We start from the raw sequence: 25,170 nt of genomic DNA, 5'->3' as shown, positions 1-25,170 counted from the left end.
TTGCTACGTTGCCACTCCCATCACGGGCCCAGAGTGCAAAGGCTCAGGGATTAGGGCTACCTCCATGTTGGTTTTAAAGAGAAAGAAAGTGTATAACTTCTAAATTGTAGTAAGAAATAGAATTTTTAAAAGTGTAAAAAGTAGACTAATATCCATTAATCTAAAACTATTTACTGTTTCTGTCTTGTTTCGATATTCTTCCTACATCTTACATATTGTCATCTGAGAGAGCTAAAGTCCAAAATTTTTGTCACATTATATTTATATCCATATGTACATGTATATAATATATATACATTTTATATATGTAATAATTTTATTTGAGTTATTAGAATCTTTTTTTCATGAACTCTTGTTCTTTTCTTGGACTTTAATTTCTTCTTTTGTATCTTTAATCATTTTAAACAAACATATATTCTTTCAAGTCTCATGTTCTTGAGGTTCTAATCTTCCTGTTTATTTTTTCTGCTTACTCTCAGCCAGGATGGGATGTTTCTACATGTGTTTACAATTTTAATTTGCAGCTCAGCTTTAGTGGATATGTTTTTCTCTGTGGTAATTCCTTGAACCCTGTCTTTGGGGAGCATTCATCCAGACTACACTAGTTAATATTTATGTTAATTCTCAGGATAGTAAGATTCCTGACCTAGACTGAAAAATTCAGATTTCAACCCACATGGAGCTAAAGTCACAGATACAAACATTCCCAGTAGAGATAACTGAGAATTTTTGTACTCTGCCCTGGTCCCAATCAGAGATATATTTCTTTATTACCTTTCTATCCTAGCAATATTTTTTAGTCTACCCTTGAACTGAAGTTGCAGCACTCCAGAGGATTCTCAAATTTGGCCTCTCCGAGCCCAAGGTCAAAGTTTCAGCTCCTGCTCCCACAATTCCTGAAGTTGCTGGCCCTGGTGATTTCCATGCAGCAGGTGCTACCAAACCTCCAGTCACATGCCCCCTGCTCTGCTGCTGGCTGCTCTCTGTAGGTGACTATGATCCCAGCCCTTGAGTCGCTTCTTCTTTTTTTTTAGATTTTTCAGCAATACATCGAAAAGAATACTTGATATCATATATTTTCTATGTGCTACAGAGGGTTTTCAGATTATATTGTCTTCCAGACTGCCAATCTTTAGATAGTTTTAAAAAAAATTAACTGTATTTCCTGTCAAATATGATATCAAAGATTGAACAAAATATTTAAAATTTCATGAGTAAAGAGTACAGTGGGTGTATTTTAGCCTGTAAATCTCACATGAACTTTCAGTGGCTGTTTTCTTTTTCTTCTAAATTAATTACTAGAAGAACAAAGACAAATCATACTAATACATATAGGCATGACAGTTCAATAGTATTCCAATTCCTTTTCCCACTTAATATTTTCTTAACTTCATGATTTTGTGTATTTGGTGGCTAAGGCAATTAAAACTACCAACATTTAAGGATTGATCATTGAGAATATTATTGCCCTTAGTTGGAGTAGTAGCCAGTGTTGGGGCTGTCAGCGGTGGAATTATCACATCTGTACCATAGTAGTCATCTTTCCTCTTGTCTCAGATTTCCAAATTTGGCTGCATAGTAACCCCTTAAGATCATTCTTTCATTCATCAAGCATTGCTTGGGTATCTTCTGTGTGCTAGGGTCCATGAAGGATAGTGGGAACACAACAGTGAGCTAGACACAGGTATGGTTTTACTCTCTTGGAGCTTATTTGTGGTAAGAGACAGAATATAATAACCATGCAACAGAATAAGTAAAATAATTAAAGATTACAGATAGTACATTGTAATTAAGGATGAAGGGAGAGAAAGGTTGGCTTTAGATCACCGTTGTTCAAGGAATGGCATTTCTGAGAAGGTGACATTGACACAAAGGCCCAAAGGATGAGAGGTAGTATAACAAAATTAGCAGAATCACTTCCAGGTTTATTAGGAGTCCTCTTGCACTTTTCAACTTCATGAGTACACTGCCCTGCAGTACAGAAGAAGGATAATAAATATTAATGGGGAAAAGTTACTCCAGACAGATTATGATAATAATAATAGTGAGAATAGCTAACCTTATGTGCTTACTACGTACAGGGCATTTTCTAAGTATTTTGTGTGCATTCGTTCATTTAATTTTCACAACTTCCCTGTGAGATTAGATACTGTTTTTATCTCCATTTTACAGAAATTAACTTGTGTAAGTTCATATGCCTACTGAATGACTCAGCTACTGTATGCCTTCTCAAAAGTTTGTTTTGATTTGTTGTATTTATTTTTTGAAAAAGCTAATTTTGTTTTTCGGTAATGAGATTAGGTTATATTTGCACAGTGGAAGCTTTTGCAAACTTAGTATTTTTCTTATTTGATCTTCATAAACTGTGACGTAATTATTCTCATTCAAAAACTAATTCAGTTGAGATCCAGAGAGTTTAGTTAACTTGTCCATATTTATTTCACTAGTATGTTTTAGATCTTTTGCTCAAATTCTGGTGTTCTGACTCTAACTAGTAGGCCTTCTTTACTATGCAGTGTTTCAAGTAAATGCATTCTCAAGGTCACAATAATACACAATTATAGGAAGGAAAGTTATTTTAGTGTTCTAAAATCAGAATAGCATATATATTAAATGATTAAGAATTTTAATCATTGGATGATCTTTGTTACTTACTTTTTTAAAAAATTATATTTATTTATTAATTTATTCCAGCTCATTCCTTGAAAGATTTGAGGCAGTTAGTGTTTATTATCATGAGTTATTTTTATAGTTTCTTTGAAAATACAGAAATGCTCTAGAAATATCATCAGATATTACATATTTGGCTTTGTATATTTATATAGATGTTTTAAATAAAAATACCACTTTATAGTAATAATTAAAAACAAATCTGTGTAAAACTCATTATATGAGCCAACTGTGGAAGTAGTCAATAAAAATATACATAAGCAGATTCATAGTAGCCACACCTTATTTATCTGAGCTTGTCTTATCTCAACAATACTAATATATAAGACTTCTTAGCTATAACAGAAGTTCCTGGAGACTTCTTAGCTGTAACAGAAGTTCCCTGTGATAGATTCAAGAATTGTTAATGGAAGCTATTGTAGACTGTGGCAACAGTTGTATGACTATATTCACTACAGCTGTAATTGTTGCTTAAAGTACCCATGGGAACATTCTTCAATTAATCATCTTCAGAACAAGGGATATCATACACTGGAATATATAAATAAAGTATTTGAGTATGTATTTATATTTCATATCAAATTAAATTTAAGGCACTTAGAAATATAACATTTTTATGACGCTTTAAATTTGCAAAGCATTTTCACATACTTTCACAATTTGAGAAATACAGAATATCCATGAGTTAATTGGATAAGAATTTTTATCCTGTTTTTATACAGAAAAAAAAGAGACTGCATGGGTAAATGACTTATCCATGGGTCATGGTTAGTAAATGGTAAGTCTAAAACTTGAACCTTGTGTTCTGACCATAGAGTCATCTCTCTCTAATCATCCTGCACAGATTTTTAAGAAAATAAAAATACCGACATATTTTACATTTTACCCCTTTTACGTATAGTAGAATTTTTTCAAAATTATATTAAAAATATAATAATTTGAGTCCAAAAATTTTAGATTCACATATAGTTATGGTTAGCCAAGCAAAGGAATTTTAATGCTCTTACTAGTTTCATTTGAATGGACATTTAATATTTGGCAAAAAATTTCAACTTCAGAATATGGCTTCTGTGATTTCCATAGCTAAACACTGTGAACACATTTTCTGAAAACTTACCATATTGTATTTGAATTGATTGTTCATCTGTCTGAAGAAAGTATGAAGTTATTGACATCCATACTTGTATATTTAATCTTTATTTCTAGTCTGATTCTATAACTTTTAAATATAACTAATATAAAATAAATGATCTCATCAGGTGTGTGATTTTATACATCTCCTAAAATTCTCCCTAGACTCCTTCCGAGAATCATATTCCTATTCCCGTCCGTGTTATCATAGCTGGCTTAAGATTTCCTATAATAAACTACTCTTTTCAATTGTCACCCATTAGTAATTAATATCATTAATATTGCCAAAATTACCTTTTAAATCATGCTGTTTGAAAACTCTCTAGAATTGTGTCACACTCTTTATTTACCCATTTCAAAATTATTGATACATAATAGTTGTTCATATTTATGGGGTACATGTGATATTTTGTTACATGCATACAATGTGAATTGTATGCATTGTGTGGGTAATTGTAATATCCATTATCTCAAAAATTTATTTCTTTGTGTTGAGAACATTCTAGATCTTCTCTTACAGCTATTTTGAAACATACAATAAATTATTGCTAACTGTAGTTGCCCTACTCTACTACTGAACACTAGAACTTATTCCTTCTATCTAACTGTATTTTTGTACACATTAACCAAGTTCTGTTCACCCCGACGCCTGCCACCCTTTGTAGCCTCTGGTAACCACCATTCTATTCACTACCTTCAAGTGGTCAATTTTATTTAGCACCTGCATGTGAGTGAGAATATGTGATATTTGTATTTCTGTGCCTGGCTTATTTTATTTATCATAATGTCCTTCAGTTACTCCCATCTTGTTGGAAATGACAGGATTTTATTCCTTTCTCATGGCTAAATAGTATTCTATTGTGTATATATATCACATTTTCTTTATCCATTCGTCTGTTGTTGGATAACTGGATTGATTCCATATCTTGGTTGTTGTGAATAATGCTGCAGTAAACATGGGAATGGAGGTATTTTTGACATACTGATTTCATTTCCTTTAGCTGTTTACCCGGTAATGGGATTCTTGGATCATATGGTAGTTCTATTTCTGTTTTTTTGAAGAAACTCCATACTGTTTTCCATAGTGGCTGTACTAATTTGCATCTCCATCAATAGTGTATGAAAATTCCCTTTTCTCTACATCCTCACCCTCCAGCATCTGTTAATTTTTGTCTTTTTGATAATAGCCATTTTGACTGGGGTGAGATGATACCTCATTGTGGTTTTGATTTGCATATCACTGATGATTAATGACATTGAACATTTTTTCTTATACCTTTTGGCCACTTATGTCTTTTTTTAGAGAAATGTCTGTTCAAATCTTTTGTCCATTTTTAATTGGATTATTTGGTTTTGCTATTGTTTGAGTTCTTTGTATATTATTGTTGCTAATCCCCTTTCAGATGGATACTTTGCAAATATTTTTTCTCATTATTTAGGTTGTCTCTTTGTTGATTGTTTCCATTACTGTGCAGAAGCATTTTAGCTTGACATAATCCCATTTGTCTATTTTTGCTTTTGTTACCTGTGCTTTTGAGATCTTACTCAAAAAATATTGGCCCAAACCAATGCCCTGAAGTGTTTTTTCCCAGTGTTTCTTCCTAGTAGTTTCACAGTTGTGGGTTTCGTATTAAAGACTTTAATCCATTTTGATTTATTTACCCATTCCTGAGACTTCAGTGAGCCATTAATTAACAGTCCTAGGAACATTGTTTAATGTGTAGAAGATTAAGATCTGTACCCAGCTACATCACTTACTAGGTATAACACCTGAAGGAAGCAACACATTTTCTAAGTGATTAATTCCTTATCTTTAAAAAGATAAAGGATCAAACAAACATATTTCATAAACTAGGAAGCATCTTATTAAAGCACTTCTCTGCATGCTTAGGGATACTGATAACTCTTCTGCAAAAGTATTCCTCTACATTCTGTGTAAATAGTAGAATTGCTGCCTTTTTGTTTTCCATATTAAATCATTAGTTTTAAGGTAAAGTTATTTTCGTCCTTATGGTGATCTTTTATCAATGTGAGAGACCCAGTACTTTGAAACATGAATGAAATTAGGTAAATCCAAACCTGGAGAAATCAGGTGAAATAGCAGACCACTAGAGACAAAAAGTAAAATTTATCAAGGCACTAAAAAAAACCAAAAAACAAAAAACAAAAACCTTCAATGGAATGAATGAATGACAGCTTAAACTGTCAGCCAACATGCTACAAAATATTTGTAAAGCACAAGAAATTACAAGTGGCCTGATGTATTTGAAAAGAACCATAGAGAGTGTTTAGAAGTGAAATCATACAATAAGTAAAATTAAAAGTTCACTGACTATAATTACATACAGGAGAAGAGCTTCAGAATTAGTTAATTGGATGACGGAAATGACTAGATGATAGATAGAATAATTTATTCAGAATATGGTATAGAGACAAAGGAATGAAAAACACAGAAGATATATGAGTTATGAAGGGAAAAAGAGGGTCTGTCATTAATTAGGACTCCTGAAGGCTGGGAGATTAAATGGTGAAAATATTTTTTCAAGAGAAGTTAGAATGGCAACTGACTTCTCAAAAGCAATAGTAGAAACCATAAGACAGTGGAACAGATCTTCAATGTGTGCTGAAATAAAATGCATCAGTATAAATTCTATTCTCTATTTTAACAGAGATTTAAAATTAGGATCAGGCCAAGTGTGGTGGCTCATGCCTGTAATCTTAGCACTTTGGAAGGCAGAGGTGGGCAGATCACCTGAGGTCATGAGTTTGAGACCAGCCTGACCAACATAGTGAAACCCCGTCTCTATTAAAAATACAAACAATTAGCCGGGCATGGTGGCATGCGCCTGTAATCCTAGCTACTCAGGAGGCTGAGGCAGGAGAATCGCTTGAGCCCAGGAGGCAGAGGTTGCAGTGAGCTGAGATCATGCCATGTACTGCAGCCTGGGTGACAGAGCAAGACTCTGTCTCAAAAAAAAAGATTAGGATCAGAAAAAAAATGTCTAACCTCCAAATCTAACATTATTCTCCACTAAATTTCTCACTAAAGGAAGCTGTTTGATTAGAGTAAAAGTGATCTGAGATATAATAAAATTGAAGAGTAAAAATAGTGACAAATAGCTTGACTTATAACTGTCTTTAAAGTTAAGCTTTAAGTATGATGCTTACTGTACATTTTGATAGAAACATATCAAGTTAAGAAAGTTTTCTTCTAGTTTTAGCTTTTTTTTTTTTTTTTTCTGAAGTGGAGTCTCGCTCTGTCGCCCAAGCTGGAGTGCAGTGGCGCGATCTTGGCTCACTGCAGCCTCCGCCTCCTGAGTTCAAGTGATTCTCCTGCCTCGGCCTCCTGAGTAGCTAGGATTACAGGCGCCTGCCACCATGCCTGGCTAATTTTTGTATTTTTTAGTAGAGAGGGGTTTCACCATGTTGGCCAGGCTGGTCTCAAACTCCTGACCCTCAGGTGATCCACCCATCTTGGCCTCCCAAAGTGCTGGGATTACAGGTGTGAGCCACCGTGCCCAGCCCTATTTTTAGCTTTCTAAGAGTTTGTACTGGTTTTTTTTGTTTCTTTTTTGTTGTTGTTGTTGTTGAGACAGGGTCTTGCTCTGTTGCCCAGGCTGGAGTGCAGTGACATGATCATGACTCACTGTAATCTCAAACTGCTGGGTGTGTGTCACCATGCCCAACTATTTAAAAAATTTTTTTGTAGAGATGGGATCTCACTTTGTTGCTCAGGCTTGTCTTGAATACCTGGCCTCAAGCAGTCCTCTCACCTTGGCCTCCCAAAGTTCTGGGGTTATAGGCATGAACTACCATGCTCAGCCTGTAAGAGTTTTTAATTAGGAAAAATTGTTTAGTTAAATAACTTTCTGAAATTTATGGAGATGATAATAAGAGTTTTCCCCAATTTGTTGATATAGTGAATTACATTAATAGGTTTCCTTAGGCTGATCTATTCTTATATTCTGGGAGTAAACTCTACTTAATGATATTGTTCTCTTATTAGATTATATAACTGCAAAATCTGTAGTGATAGTCCTTGTTTCGTTTCTGATAAGAGGATTTGTGTCTTCTCTCTTTTTATTTTTCTTATTCTTGCTAGAGACAACAATTTTATTGATTTTTCAAGAGTCAGCTTTTTGTTTCATTGATTTTCTTTGTTTTTCTGTTGTCAGTTTTGTTTATTTCTGCTCTTTATTAGTTCCTTTTTTTCTGCTTGCTTTGGGTTTATTTTGGTCTTTTTCTAACTGCTTGCTATAAGATCTTAGAATTCTCTTTTCTGATGTAACTGTTTAGTGCTATAAATTTTCCTTCCATCACTGCTTTAGCTGCATCCCGTGTTCTTTTAATATACTATATTTTACATTTCATTACGTTCTTGCTTTTTAAATCTTCTCTGAACCTTCCTCTTTGACTTGTGTATTATTTAAAAATATATTGTTTAATTTATGAGTGTTTGCAGATTTTCCTATTCCTTTTTTGTTACCAAATTTTAGTTTTATTCCATTATGACCAGAGGCTAGTCTATGTATATTTCCAAATTTGTTGAGGTTGGTTTTATGGTCTAGATATGGTCTATCTTGTTGAATATTTCATGGGAACTTGAACAAAATTATGATTTCAGCTGCTGTTGAATAGAGTGTTTTATAGTATTTGAGAGGAATTATCTTTAATTAAGGTATGTACTTTTTTTAAGTATAGTGCTATAGCACACTTAATAGATTGTCTGTGAAGCCTCTCTTCATTCCTGAAGGATATAGAACTTGCAGACAACAGTTCTTTAAGAAAAAAAAAGTTGTTGTTGTTGTTTTGAAAAACAATTGTGCCACTTTTCTTTTGGCCTCCATAGTTTCAGTTAAGAAATCTACTGTCATTCAAATTAGCATATCCCTATAAGTAATGCATTATTTCTGTCTGGCTACTTTCAAGATTTTTTTGTCTTTAGTTATTAAAAGTTGGCTTTTAAAAGTAGTCCATTACTTAAATTTTGACTTCTCCAAAAACAAGTTATTAAGAATGTATTCTATATTGCAAAGATAATATTTTTTCTTCCTGACTGTAGGAGACTAGAAAAACTGTCTTTAAATAATCAATTACTCTTGGCTTATTTCTGCCCCGCTTTGCCTCGGTTCTGGAGCTTAGTGCCTAGAGTTCTACTAGGAATATTCAGTGGTTTTTCTTTGGTTGTTGTTTGTTTCTAAGAGATATTTCTGGAAAGAGAGGCATTCATTCTGGTCTCATCTGCTTTATAGTTTCTACAAAGCCCTTACTGTTCCAATAATGCTTTCTGGACTTGTGTTATTTTTATGAATTTATTTTTATACTGCATTTGCATTCCAGTGGTGTAACTACCCCTCCAAAAATGGTACCTTTTAAACTTTTATTTAAGATAATGCACTGTCACAATGGCTGTTAAGACTATGATTAAAAGATGGTAGGAGGAGCATTTTGAAATATGAAGTGGAATTTGACCTTAGACTATGAAAGGTAGTGAGAGTACTCAAAGAGTGGCTCTCTTTTTTTTTTCCTTTGAGACGGAGTTTTGCTCTTGTTGCCCAGGGTGGAGTGCAATGGCGCGATCTCGGCTCACTGCAACCTCTGCCCACCCCAGATTCAAGAGATTCTCCTGCTTCAGCCTCCTGAGTAACTGGGATTACAGGTGCATGCAAACACGTCCGGCTAATTTTTGTATTTTTAGTAGAGACAGGGTTTCACCACGTTGGCCAGGCTGGTCTAAAACACCTGACTTCAGGTGATCCTACCCGTCTTGGCCTCCCCAAGTGCTAGGATTACACGTGTCAGCCATCGTGCCCAGCCAGGGTAGCTCCTTTTTTATGGGCATACTTCCCATCTGACCTGTCGAGGTAACAAATTCCCTAGCCCTCGTCCACCCAGCTGATATTTCCAGATCTTTATATCAGAATGTGGCTGTGCCTCTAGGCTAGGGGATATAAGAGAAACAAATAAATGTATTTCCTTATTCTTGTCCAAGTGGTGGTCTAGCCTCCTTTTGTGATATTTGTTTACCTTTTACATTATAAACAATTTAAAAGCAAGAATATGCTTTACCTAATTTTGTATGTTCTATAGTGCCCACACCATAATTTGATAAACATTACATATTTTCTCCATATTCATAAAAAACATTATAAATACATACTGTTGTTTAGTTTATGATTAAACATCATTATCTTCTCTGATTTCTTGATGAATTATTGATTCCCCTACCGTCTGAATCAGATCCAGCTAAATTCTGCAGTAGCACATTTTGCTGCAGAAACATTTTTGGCAATGGCAATCTTAAAGCAGTTTCCTTTTTAGAATTTGAGTTTTCAAGTTTCTTTCATATGTTGTCCAGTTACATTAACCAAATAATCTTAAATTAGTTTAATCAAGCCTCAAATAAAAGACTTTTGCCAAGTGTCAGAATTTGGAATTAAAAACAACAGAGCACAGCCCATTCAACAAATGCCTTGTGTTTTCTAGTTAATCTAGCATATAAACATTGAGCATGAAAACTACTAAATCTGAAAAGACCTTTAGCAAACTCTTTAACACTAAAAGGGCCTTATTTCATGGATCTTCATTTTAAAAATTTATGTATTTGGAGTTATGTGATTGTTGTTGTATCCAAACTTATATTTGTGTTTGGTTTATATTTATTTACAGAATTCTTATTTGAAAGATTAAAGGTATTAAACTGTACCAGAGTCATTTTTTTTCCTGTCAGGAATTGCAGAATTTTAAATAGCCTAATTTCCGTTTTTGTGATCTGTGTTCACACCTCTAGTAATAATGAAGTAGAAAACTACTCTTTTTGTACCTTATTGCTAATCTCCAGAGTTTTCTTTTACCTTACCCCAGTAGTTTGTGTAGTACACATTCCTTGTAGGGTGTTCAGTTTATATACGTCAGATTCTCTAGGGCCATGGCTTTTGCCAGATGAAGCACTTTTGATTTTGAGGCTGATGAAACACAGTGCGGTTATTGATCTGTGCGTGACATAGCCTGTCTCTCTCCTAGCAGAGTGTAGCAACATTTATCCAGGAATTTGCGAAATGTCACTCGGATCATGTTCGCAAGGTAAACTTGCAAAACCCAGGATCAGAGCTGAGAATCCATGTGGAATTGGACGTGACTGTCTTATTCCTATGTCCTGTCTTCTATTCTAGATGAAGCAAGTGGTATTTCTTAACAGAATATCTGTGTCCTATTTAGACTTTGTAGGAAATTATTATTACCACTTCGAACACTGTATACTATAAAATTATACTTCTTATACTCTGTTTTCAGATTCATTTCTTATCTTACCAAAGAAAATATTAATATGAGAATATGTGACCTGAATAGCATCAGTTAGAAATTTCTTTTCTGTTTAAAATAAAGCAGTGTTATAATATATTGCACAATTTTGTATTTCTGATAGTGTCCTCATTTTTTACGTCAACATACTTTCAGGTAGGTATGTCTCATCAATACCAATATTTCAGGAAGTGAAAAATTATAGCATATTTATCACTATTGAATTGATATGCTATTTAACTGTGCATCTATTTTAGAGTTTGGTTTTAAATGACTAGACTATTGGTATGCACATGGATAGGTATGTTTGTTACAATTCAATTTAGTTGAATGTACCTAAAACATGTAAAGCGCTATAATAATGGGATATTCAACAATGAAGTAAATATGATCCTTGTCCCCTATAATAACAGAGTTGAACATATGTATAATAATAAAAGGAAATTGTGAGATACAGAGATATATATGTATATGTGTGCGTGTGTATATATACCATGGATGTTTAAATGCATGTGGAGAGAGAGAGTTATTCGTTCCTGTCATTCTTGAGTAAGGCTTTTGAAGGAGTGGTATTTGGGCTTAACCTTAAGGTTTCATATGATTTTGGAAGTTGTGTGCATTGAGCAAAGTCATTAGAAGAAAGGATAGCTTGAAAAGACATCTAGCTGACATAGCAGTTTGTTGAGAATAGTGAATAATCTGGTTTGGCTGTGGTTCTCAACCCTGACCACTTATTATCCTCACCTGGGGAACTTTGAAAAATACTTGTGCCAAGGCCTGACCCTAGACCAATTAAATCTGAATATCTAAGAGGCCCTGTACCTTGGTAGTTTTTTAAAGCTCTCAGGTGATTCTGATGTAGAATAAGAACTGAGACTAAGGCTGGAGAGACTAGAGATGGAATGCAAGCAACTAGATAAATTATTGTTTATACATCAAGGCAAAAGATGATTAGGAAGAGATCTAGACAACATTAATAGAAACAGAAAGTTTTTTAAAAAAACAAGAGACTTTGCAGTGTTATAACCCCAAAAGTTTGATGACTAATTGCGTATGGGAAAGTGAAGAAAAAAGAGGTATTTAAGACATTTTTCAGGTTTTTAACAAAGTGAGTAGAAAGTTGATGATAGAAGAATTATATTTGTGACAACGTAATGTACTAAATATTGTGGTGAGAAAATACCAAGAAAGTTGAATAAAATATTAAAAGGGGCCTCATAAATGCATACTAGAACTCACACACACACAAAAAGAAACTAAATCCTTAGGATCTAAAATCAACAACAGCTTATCATTTGTAGCCAAATGGTAATTTGTTAGTGAACTGGAAATATCAAGTAAGTAGTAGGATATATTAGTTTAACATTTAGGGGATAGGCCTGGGCTAGACATATAAATTTTGCAGCCATGTGTATGTAGATGGCATTTAAAAATGAAGCTGAATGAAATCACCAAGGACGTGGAGATAGGTACAAAAGAGATAAGGTCCAAGATCTGAGCTCTAGGCCCTCCAATATTTAGAGGTTGGACAGATGAGAAAGGACCAGAAAGGAGAGCCAGTGAAAGGGAAAAGCAAGAGAAAAGAGTATCTTAGAAGCCAAATGATTAAAGTATATCAAGAAGGGAATGATATACTTTACCATTCTCTATGCCAACTGCTGCTTATTAGAATGAGTTCATGGGAGGAATTGAGGAATGGGAACAGAAAGAGAGGAATTGGAGGATATAATTAAATATGCATACATTTTAGAGTTATTTTGAGGAGATTTGCTGGAAAAGGGAGCAGAGAGCCTCTAAAATATAAACACCTAATAACTTAGGCTCAAAATAAATAATTCATGTATTGATAATATCAGTACTTTTAAGTAATGCTGATAAAAAGTCATTAAAGATATACATTATTTTAACAGAACAATAAAAAGTCTTTCTCTAAGTATTTATCAAAAATGTTCACATAACTAGGCCACAAAACAACCATTCCATAAATTTCAAAGGATTTGTATCATATAAATAATATTATCTAACACAAGTGAAGTAGAAAATACCTTAAAAAGTTAACTTAAAAATATTTGATGCGAATTTATAGAGGCATTTCTAAAAACTAATGGGTCAAAGAAGAAAAAAAATGAAAATGAAAAATACTTCAGATTGAATCACAATGAAATAATACATATGGAAACTTTTAGAATGTGACTAAGGTGGTACTCAGATGGAAATTTATATCCTTAAATACTTGTAGTAAGACTAGAAGTCTAAAAATCACAGAGCTAAGCATTTTATTTAAGAATGAGAAATTGAATAAACCCAGTGTTGTAGACTAAATATATGTGTTCCCCCATAATTCATAACCCCCAATGTGATCATTTCAAAAGTAGAGCCTTTGAGAATTAGTTAGGGTTACATTAGTTCATGAGGGTGGGGCCCCCATGATGGGATTAATACCCTTATAAAAAGAGGAAGAAACAGGAGATCTCTCTGCTCTCTGCCATATGCAGATAGATGAGAAGATGGCCATCTGCCAACTTGGAAGAATGGCCTCACCAGACACCAGATCTACCCACAACTTAATCTTGGACTTACCACCATCCAGATCATAATAAATAAATGTTTGTTATTTAAGCCATCCAGTCTATGATAATTTATTATAGCTTATAGCAGCCCAAACTAAGACACCCAAAGAAAATAGAAATATTAAAATAAGGGCAAAGTTGATATTGTAGAAAGTAAAAATGCAGCAGACATGATCAACAAATCCAAAAGCTGGATCATTGAGACTAATAAGTTGACAAACATTAACAAGTGTTGATAAGGATATAGAGAAATTGTAACCTTCATACAATGCTATGGGAATGTAAAATGGCACAGGCATTTTGGGAAATGGTTTGACAGATCCTCGCAAAGTGAAACATGGAGTTACCAAATAACCTACCAGTTCCACTCTCAGGTATACATTCAAGAGAACTGAAAACACAGCCGGGCGCGGTGGCTCAAGCCTGTAATCCCAGCACTTTGGGAGGCCGAGGTGGGCGGATCATGAGGTCAGGAGATCGAGACCATCCTGGATAACACGGTGAAACCTCTTCTCTACTAAAATTAAATACAAAAAAAAAAAAAAAATAAGCCATGCGTAGTGGCGGGCGTCTGTAGTCCCAGCTACTCGGGAGGCTGAGGCAGGAGAATGGCATGAACCTGGGAGGCGGAACTTGAAGTGAGCCGAGATCGCGCCATTGCACTCCAGCCTGGGCGACAAAGCGAGACTCCGTCTCAAAAAAAAAAAAAACTGAAAACATAAGTTCACGTAAAAAACTTGTACATTCATTTATAGAAGTGTTATTCATAGTAGCCCAAAAGGGGACACAACCTATGAGTCCATCAACTTATGAATGGAGAAAAAACTGTGGTGTACCTATACAGTGGATTATCATTCATTAATAAAAAGGAATAACATACTAACATATGTTACAATATGGATGAACCTTGAAAGCATATTGCCGAGTGGAAGAAGCTAATAATAAAAGACCATATACAGTATGATTCTATTTATATAAAATGTCCAGAAAAGGCAAAATCCATAGACAGAAATTGGATTCAGTGGTTGACTAGAGCCAGCGATGGGAAAGGAGTTTCTGCAAATGGGCATGAGGTTCTTTTTTTTTTTTTTTTTTTTGAGACGGAGTCTTGCTCTGTCACCCAGGCTGGAGTGCAGTGGCGCAATCTCAGCTCACTGCAAGCTCCGCCTCCCGGGTTCACGCCATTCTCCTGCCTCAGCCTCTCCGAGTAGCTGGGACTACAGGCGCCCGCCACCACGCCCGGCTAATTTTTTTGTATTTTTAGTAGAGACGGGGTTTCACTGTGGTCTTGATCTCCTGACCTCGTGATCCGCCCGCCTCGGCCTCCCAAAGTGCTGGGATTACAAGCGTGAGCCACCGCGCCCAGCCGGGCATGAGGTTCTTTAGAAGTACTCTACAGTTAGTCTGTGGTGATAATTGCACAACTCTGTAAATATACTAAATGTCCTTAAATAAAGAAGTGTACACCTTAAAAAGATAAAACATGCCAACCAAGAATATTATGTCTGGCAAAACTTTCTTCAAAAATGAAAGTGAAAGAGACTTTCCCAGACAAACAAAAGTAGAGGGACTTCATCACCACTAGACCTTTCTTAGAAGAAATACTAAACTGAGTTCTTCAAGTTGAAACAAAAAGACACTAAACAGCAGTACTTAAAAGCATGTGAAAGTATAAAGGTCACTGGTAAAGGTAAATAGTGGTGTGTAATCACTTTTTATTCTGGCATAGAAATTACAATAATAGGTATTAAAAAACATAACAAAATATGATAATGAATACATAATATAAAAAGATGTAATTTGTTTCACCAAATTTCATGTGAGGAGAGAAGTAAAAGTATGAATATTTTGTATGTGATTGAAGTTACGTTATCAGCTTAAAAGATTGTTATAAACAATATATTTTATGTAAGCTCCATGGTGATCGCAAAGAAAATACCTGTAGAAGATACACAGAGAAAGTGAGAAAGGAGTCAAAACGTGTCACTGCAAAAAAAAAAAAAAAAAAAAAAAAATCAATGAAATACAATGAAAGATAGCAACAGAGGAAAAGAGAGACAAAAGAGCTATAAGAAAACAACAAGGTAGCAATAGGAAATTTTTTTCACCATCAATAATTAAATATAAATGGATTACATTCCCCAGTCAAGTGATGGAGAGTTGCCGAATGAATTAAAAAAACAGAATCCAACTATATCCTGTCTCCGTGAGACTCACTTTAGTTTTAATGACACAGGCTTATAGTGAAGGGATGGAAAACTATATTCCATACAAAGGGTAAGCAAAGGAGAGAAGGGGTGGCTATACCAATATCAGATAATAAATCAAAAACCATTATAAGAGACAAAGACATTCACCTGAAAGAAGGGCCTATTCACCAAGAAGAAAAAACAATTATAAATATTTATGCACCAAACCTCAGAACTCCTGTATGTATAGGAAGCAAACTTTGACAGCTGAAGGGAGAAATAGGCAGCAACACAATAATAGGAGGCGTAAATACTCCACTTTCAACTATGGATAGAACAAGATTAATACGGAATAAGAGGACTTGAACAAAACTGTGGACCAATTGAACCTAACGGATGTGTAGAGAATACTCTACCCAACAACAGCAGAATATATGTTCTTCTCAAGTGCACATGAAATATTTTCCAGGGTAGACTACATGTTAGGCCAAAAACATACCTTAAATTTAAGAAGGCTGAAATAATACAAAGTATCTTTTCTGATCATAATGGTATGAAACTAAAGATCAATAGCAGAAGAGCAACTGTAAAATCCACAAATGTGTAGAAATTAAACAAAACATTCTTTTTTTTTGGAGACGGAGTCTCACTCTGTCACCCAGGCTGGAGTGCAGTGGCATGATCTCAGCTCACTGCAACCTCCACCTTCTGGGTTCAGGTGATTCTCCTGCCTCAGCCTCTGAGTAGCTGGGATTACAGGTGCGAACCACCGTGCCTGGCTAATTTTTTGGAGAGACAAGGTTTCGCCATGTCTTTTGGAGAGACTAGGTTTCGCCATGTTGGCCAGGCTGGTCTTGAACTCCTGACCTCAAGTGATTTACTCACCTTGGCCTCTTAAAGTGCTGGGATTACAGGCGTAAGCCACCACACCCAGCTAAACCAAACAGTCTTAAACAACCAATGGGTTAAAGATGTCACAAAGAAAATTAGAAAATACCTCAAGACAGATGAAAATGAAAACATAACACCTGAATTTATGGACTGCAAGCATAAGCAGTTGTGAGAGGGAAGTTTATGTACTGTACACTTGAAAATTTGTTAAGAAGGTAGATCTCATGTGTTTTTTTACCACAATAAAAAAGGTAAAATTTTTTTTTATAAAATTAAATATCCGTTCAAGATAAAAATTATCTTAGCAAACTAGGACTAGCAGGAAACTTTCTTATTCTGTTAAAAGGTGTCTACCAAAAACCTGAAACAGTTCTGTTAAAAGGTGTCTACCAAAAACCTGAACTAGCCATCATACTTAATGGTGGAAGTTAGACGTATTCTTTTTGAAATCAGGAAGAATACTTCTATGCTTGCTATCATTGTTTGTCTTTGATGTTGTACTTGAGTTCCTAACCAGCACATTAATATAAGAGACAGAAGTGAAAGTTAAATGTATTAGAAATGAAGAAACAAAACCATCATTAGTTCCCATACATTATGCTTGTCTCCAAAGAATCTCAAGGCAAATTACTATAATTAATAAGAGATTTCAGCAAGATTGCTGGATCAGTAATATACTAAGATAATAGGACTCATATTCACCAGCAATCAACAGAATATGCAATTTAAAAGAAAAAATATTGTTTAAATAATAGCAGGTATTGTGTGGTATCTAGGAAGGGAAGTTGTATTACAATTTCAGGGATTGTTAAAATGTGAAATAGTGTCTTTAAATTGCTATATGGTTGGGGAGTCTATATGTGTCTATATTCTAAAAGTATAAAGAAAGGTAAGGGAAAAATAAACACCAAAGTTATTCAGGATAGTGATTATTTCTGGTGGATCAGGAGAGACGTTCATAGCTTCAACTGTATTGGTAATATATTGTCTTAGTTGACTGGTTAATACATGGGCATTCATTGTATTTTTCTTTATATACCTATGGTATATTGAAATATTTCATTAAAAATGAAGAAGGAAATCTACTGATGTCATTAGCCCAAAGAAAGAATGCTGGAGGTGGAACAAATCTTCACAGCAAGATCTTAAGTTTGGGGGAACTATCTGCTATATGGGCAAAGAGGAGTTAGAGAAGGAGATCCAAAAGAACTGTACAGAGAATGTGGAGTAAAAATTGAGTACTTTAATAAAGAAACAAGGGAGAGAAAGTTTTTAACAAGACAAAGAGAAGCTTTGGTCAACAGTGTCAGATCCCATAGAGGAACTGATAATAGAAAACTGAGAAGAGACTCTTGGACTTTACTAAGAAGACTGTATTAACAAGAATCTCTTGATAGCAAGTGATAGAAACAGACTTCAAACTAATATAAGAAAAAAACACAAAATCTAAGGATAAACTGTAGATCATAGGCTTGGTAAAGGTACAGAAAATTGGAAACAGACACTCTAATGTTTTTAATGCTTCTATCTCACATCTCTTCATTCCAGACCAGACCATCTTTCTCCATGCAGCTCTGGCCATGCGTATTGGCCATGTGGTAAGCCCACATTCTTATAGCTCCACCTCAGAGAAGGAAAGAACTACTCATTCTCATCTTCTAGTCTTCCTCTAATTTACAAGATAGTTAAATTTGCTGAGCTGCAGGAATACAAATACTTTGTATGTCATTTTGAGTTAGGATTTAGGTTTATTTCATTATATGTTAATTGTCACTTACATGAATAATTGACAGGAATTTCAGAGTCATGCAGGATACAGAGTAGTTTCTATTGGGCAGGACTGATTTATACATTGCAGTACTTATGTATTCTTTGCTGTCACCCACTTCAGTTGCCAATCATTGTGGCACTCAAAAGTGCCTCAACAAATTTCCAAAATACACATCCGGATAGTATGTACTATTTGAGAACTACTGATTTAGAAGAAAATCAGATCAACTGGCTCAATTAATAAAAATGAAAGAACACCCAGACTTACCCTCTTACTAAAGATCTACATGAATCATTGTCCTTGATGTGGCATAACTGCCTGAGAGTCAGGTTATTTATTTGACTTTATTTATTGAGTGACCTACTTTGTTAGGTCAAGCCTTTTTACTTGAAAGAATATGATAAACAGAAAACAATTCTGAATAGAAAATGAAGGGAAGGATGATGGTGGAAGTTCTGATGTGGGATTTTGTGTGTTGGAAAAAATAGCTTTTCAGTGAAATCTATGAGAAATGCCTTGAATAATATAGTATAGGTCAAAACTTTGCAAATCTCTTTTTTCTATATAAAAGAAATTTCTACTCTATGCTATGAAAGACTTTTTTTGGTAATTTTTACATATGTTAGTCCTTAGTTTTTTAAAATCCCATTTTAAATGTTATCAGTAACTTTTTATTTTATTAAATCCAAAGATTTTTAAAAGTCCTTTCTAAAAATGTCCATTTTTCACTCTCTTGAATCTTATGAAATTTATACAGGGAATAGAAAAAAACATTATTGCTTCTCTTGAGAATTTTTGTAGGTTATATTTATAAATGATCAACATCATATGAATACTTAGTACTGCTGCTGTTAAATTTGTAATGAGTTGTAGGGTTTTGAAATTCCCTGACTGGCTTTCATCCAAACACTTTATTTGCAAGGCTTAGATACGGTACAACCAACGAGAGACATACAGTTAACTACTGACCCTATCATGAAAATATTTCAGTTTTTAAGTATTAAGATGTTATTCATATTTAGGATATATTTAAGAAACATATATCTTTCGCTAGCTTGAATATATGAATTTGGAGCTGCAAATGATGATCTTTAGCCTTTGACTCCATAACCCCCAAAGTTGGTAATATTTAATTTAGATTAATGTGATAATGTAGTTTTCCTAAGAACTGATTCAAATGTAATTTAATGTTTATATTCATGCTTTTCAGAGGCTTACTGAGAAATTCTTTATCTTATAAAATTTAAATTTCAGAAATATATCATGGTCTATTATAAATTTTTAGAAGTCAAAAATTATTCTAAGGAATACTGATGCCTCTCTTTTGAAGCTTATGTAGGAATTAAGTATTATGAGCAATTTAATACTATACATGGATATTCATTTCCTCTGGCTAGTCTACAAAGGCCTTTTTGAACAATAAAATACCATAAAATAAGAAGTAATACTATTGTAATAGCACACCACAAGGACAAGAAAACAATCAAATAAAAGTACTGAAATCTGATTTTTAGGAAAACCAAGTTTAATCAGAAGTGAATCAGCAGTCTTCATGAGATTTCCGCAGATATTTGATAGTCTGTTTCTGATAACTCAGTCATGATAATTGTACTTGAAAAGTTATGGCCTCTTTTCGTGTGTATGTCTTTAAAATTTACGAACGGGGTATTTCACATAGACTGCAAAGAATCTGTCATCCGCATTTACTCTGAGAGAAATTGCATGGTGGGCAACTCACTGCCATCAGGGTCCCAGAGCTTCTCCCGCCGCGGTGTCAGCTACAGGAACCTTATCCCAGCTCAAAACTAGATGCTATCACATATCCTGTTGCCTGTCTGCACTCCCATAGGAAAGTAGTAGTTAAGTTCCAACAGAGCCATGTTGCCAAGCCTAAAGACAATCCTGGTGCCATAAAACTGGCAGATGCATTCAGCCAGCTCACGAATACGCTTTGGGGCCCTCCCCATAGTTGAGGTTGCAGAGGTTTCCTGTGTTGAGAAAAAAGTGTTTGGAAAAGTTCTCCCAAACTGCCCTGGCTTGGCTTTAAACGTGTTGGGGTATACAGATGCAGGCCGCTGGCCCAGCGTGCTTCTGCACCTAGGTGGTCGCCTGCACTCTGCTCCGGTGCTGTGCATGCTGAATCCTTGGACACTTGTTGGTCCCCCAAGGTGAAACTATCAGCAGGACTCACAGTTTATCACCATGGGTGCCAACATCCCACCTCAGAGAAATGCTGAAAAAACTGAATCAAATATGAGTGGTTTATTCAACTGAAGTTCAAAATCTTTGTGAAGCTTTTATCCCTTGTCGTGTAGCCTGTCAGTTCCTGGTTAACTTTCAGCAAAACACATTTTCTTGGTAAGATGGAAGAATTCTGAAAATCGATGACCATGGCATGTGAAAGAGATGATATAAGTGAATGTCTGCCTTACTTTCAAACAGCAAATGATGCTGTCCTGAAGTGGCAGCCCAGGTCTCGCCACATGCCTTTCCAATTGATGGTGTGGCTGGTCTTTCATATGGGAAGACTGTACTTGGCTGATCATCTTCTGTTCATCTCCGGAAGTGAACTCCAAGGGAACTGTTCAGTAACTTTATGTAAGTTTACAGGTAAATTCCTTTTGAAGTTTCTGGGCCATGGTTTGAGGAAAGGCCATGGGAAATTTCTTTTGTTCCATGGGAAAAATGAAAAGTCACCTTTTCTGCATAACCTAGAAGATTAGGGAGTTTGAGGCCAAGTACCATACTCCCTTCATTGTTTCCAACCATGGTGTTTTAACTGCCCATTAATTTCCTTAATTCAGTTACTTCAAAGGTAACATCTAACCCATTTGGAAATGCATTGTCACCTTGATATGTATCACTCAAAATATCCACTTGTCTAAAAAATTCCTGGATGAAGAAATTTTTCACGGGCTTCATGAGAGTTCCACATTACTTCAATGAGGTTTTTAGCCTTAAAAAAACTCCAGTTTTACAAATGGTGATATTATCTTTATTTAGTCCATCCAAGCCCATCGAAATGGGCATGTTGAACAGCCAAATCTTTGTTTTTAAGAATTTACTGTTTAGCTTCATTTTCACCTTCAGCAAATTCAGTTTCATTTTCTGATGCTCCAAAGCCAGATCCTTTTGGTGGAAGAGGCTCCAAACTCTGGGTGTACAATGTCCTCATGCTTCCTTCTCCTGCTGCCACCTCAGAGAGCTCCCCAGGCCTGACCAAGCCTTGGTTATCAGGGCAGGAGGCTGCCATTCTTTACTTAGATACAGATAATGCTGTTAACATCACCCTGAAACATCAAGTATTATTTTTGTTGATCTGGCATGTTTATTTTTTTTCTTGGTTCTTTGAGCGGACATTCACTTAAATCATCTTAAATTGGGGTGGATTCTTTTCTTCTTGCCGCCACTCAACTCCAGTAACAAAAAAATATTGACAAAGAAGGTGAAGGAAGAATATAATTAAAGTGGTAAATAGTAAATAGGACATGTGAGGAACAGCTATTTCTATGTTGAATTAACTGAATTTAAGCCGGAGAAGGAGAGTAAAAAAGAGGAGATCAGAAAGACATTGCACAGTTTCTCCTTTAGGACATCAAATAGCACTACCATCTTCTTTCTTTCCTGTTGAGGAAAGGAGTCAGAATGGGTATGCATTGCAACCTCATAGTCATTAGTATGCATGTCATATGTAAGTCTCGTGTTTAGGAGGGCTACGACTGAACTCATAATATTACCATATAAACATTGAGAAATTATGTTGGTAGTGAGGGTGATGAATTATTCTGGATACACTTTTGGTTTCCATTATCTGTCCCAGTATTTAGTACCTGGTATTTAGTTTTCAAGAGAGCTTTTCTTCTCGTAACTTAAACGGAAGGTTTGAAATAACAACAAACCAACAGTCAAACTCTTTTTTCTGTGAATAGACAAATATTTATTTTTCCCATGAATACTTGAAAGCCAAATATATTAGTTAGCTTTCTAAATTTCACATATAACGTGTTTTTACTATCCATTATTTTCCCCATACTTGTGGGAACAGAAGTTTAAGTGATGTGGTTCAACAAATCCAATTAAAATGCATTCGTTTAGTTATTCAGATTATTTTGAAAGCAACTACCTTGCTAATATCACATAGGTTAAAATTTGCTATAAAGGCATATAATGTTAAAACTATTCATATAAATTAAAAGTACTTGTTAAATGTTTTGAGTATTTTTGGCCTTTCAGAATTAAAAGTATTAGTAAACTGTTTTGAATAATTTGACACTTGAAATAATAGTGTTGATTTTCATTTTGAGAAATATTTAAACATAGTTACAAAATAATTATTTAATTGGACATTAGCTAGAACTTGTGTTACAAAGTATAAGGGCATTGAATTAATTTAACTCCTTGTAAATGTTATTGAGAGTAGCGTATCTCTTATCCTTATGCAGATACCCATATTTCTCTGATAGAACCTAATTGGAACACATCAAGACAGATTGGCATTTTCAGACCCATAAAAAAACTGCTTTGTTAATTGCAAACCATATTTAGTATGACCTTATAACAAAGTAGCACCTTAAGTGTCATGCTTTGTCTTTAATGTGCACACTGGAGCTGGGTTCATCTGTAGCAGACAACTACACTTCATGAAAAGAGTTTTTTTTTCTTGATAGGCAATTAGCAGTAATTAGGAAGATCCACCTCAATAAGATGTCAACATGAGATTGTTTAAAAAAGTTGAATGTCAGTGACTTAAAAAAGAAAGTTCTTCTGACACCTATGTATGGCATGTGAAACATGAAATGTTAATTTAACTTTTCTGCTTATTATTCATGCACAATATTATTTTGTCATTCAGACTCTGCACTGACAGAGTGTAAGGGTGTTAAAATAGTGTTGCTGGAATAAAAAGAGGATTAATCTACCATTGGCCAATTAGCCAAAAGGTACTTAATGGTCTCTAAAGGCTACTGAAGTCTAACTACTAGCAAAAGCATTGGTGAAAAGTCCTCTATATTACCTTCATTTGCTTGACATTTTGTGAAACATAGTGTAGCCCTTTCATAACTGCAGTTGTCAGAAAATAGTATATAAATGAGTGATGCAGTAACTCAGTGGATTTTTCAGAAGAAATTTTGTTACATAAATAATTACATCTCTGTCTAAGATTTTTTTTTGGTTATTGGTTTTTAATTTTTAATTCTTTCTCTTGGTGATCTCAAGTATCATAACAAAAGAAAATTAATGTTTTAAATTTAAAAGTCTTACTTTTAGATTACTAAACTTGGAAGTTATTAATCTGAACTATTTACCTTTTTAAATAAGTTTTGTATGGAAAATATTTGTTAGTGACATAGAAAATGATGGCATTGTCTTGAAAACTCATACATTTTAATTGACTGTGAATTTAGTCCTATACCTGGACAACATACAGAATTTTATTTCTTTCAGTTTTATCCCCTTTAAAAGTATAATATTCTCAATAAAAGAACATTGATTCTATTCATAGGAGGGAGAATATCATTAAGATTATGGTGACTTTCTAGGGAGTTCTTGCCTGTAGAATTTACATATATCCTGTTCAATTAGAATTTTCTCTCCAGTCTCATTTATTTACATTCTGGTAACAGAATTTATGTTGTAATTTTTTAGAAACACAATAATAAGATTTTAAAATTGCTGCCTCTACTTAATTATGAATCAGAATAATCAGATTATGAGAATGTAAATGAACTTATTTCTGTATTCAACATGAAATAGTCTTAAGTCAGTCCTAAGCAGAATTTAAGATGAGAGATTTTGGAGAAGTTATTGGAAACAGATCGTTCTCGTTTAATGATTGCTTTTTTCTACTTGGATTGTCAAGCCCTTTGTCTTTCAAAAGGAGAAAGAAAACTTGGAGAGTACATTATTGTTATAGATGGGAACCGAGCCTCACTTTTTACTCTGGTTACTGATTGGCCTTTTTCAATATTGAGCGTCTCACCGTTGCTCCAGCATGGACTGCAAAGTGTTCTTTGGCCACCAGCTGTTTCCTGCATGGGCCTCCAAGAAACCCTGATCCAGTGTCTCTGGCATTCCACCTCATGTTTGGCTGGATTTTCTAGAATTTTGTGTCTTTATGTTTCAGACTCCACTATCCCCACTAGGAATATTTCCAAATTTTTTAAATGGTTCATTACTTTAAATTTTTAATCCAGTGGTAAAAAACAAATGGGAAAGACTGAACTGTGTCTTTGAATGCTGTAGGATGGATATTGTCCAGAAAAAAACTGTAGGTCAGAATCACTTTCATTTTAGAAGTGAAGAGCTATACCCGATCCCATTCATTTCCCTTGGAGCACTGCTTCTAAACTAGTTGGATACCCAACAGCATTTTCTTTACGTGTGCTACGACTAGCAACATGTCCGTTGAATAGGCAGATATTGAATATTTTATTCTTTAGAGACATCAAGATCAGAGAGTATCTAAAAATATATTGTTTTGGGAGTAATTAGGGAAATGATTTTCTCAGCTTTTTTTCTAAGCCCTTTATTTCTCATTATTGGGCCTAAAGAATATTTTCCAAGGGCCTTGTTTTATTTGTTCTGGTAGTTCATTCCTGAACATTAAAATGTTTACCAGGTCTCCCTGTTGGAGAAGGGATGCCTG

General features: G+C 34.7%; 1 protein-coding gene and 1 pseudogene across 6 annotated transcripts in view; one reads left to right on the top strand and one right to left on the bottom strand.

Moving 5' to 3' along the window:
- CNTLN (centlein) overlaps nt 1-25,170 on the top strand; it is a 369,272-nt gene that overhangs the window by 290,566 nt on the left and 53,536 nt on the right. The gene's annotated exons all lie outside the window — the stretch shown is intronic.
- LOC129490371 (sorting and assembly machinery component 50 homolog) lies at nt 20,303-21,699 on the bottom strand (annotated as a pseudogene).

The sequence above is a fragment of the Symphalangus syndactylus genome, chromosome 9, assembly GCF_028878055.3.
Source record: "Symphalangus syndactylus isolate Jambi chromosome 9, NHGRI_mSymSyn1-v2.1_pri, whole genome shotgun sequence".
Lineage (NCBI taxonomy): Eukaryota > Metazoa > Chordata > Mammalia > Primates > Hylobatidae > Symphalangus > Symphalangus syndactylus.
Note: the sequence above shows the minus strand (reverse complement) of the source record. Positions and strands in the feature narration are given on the sequence as shown.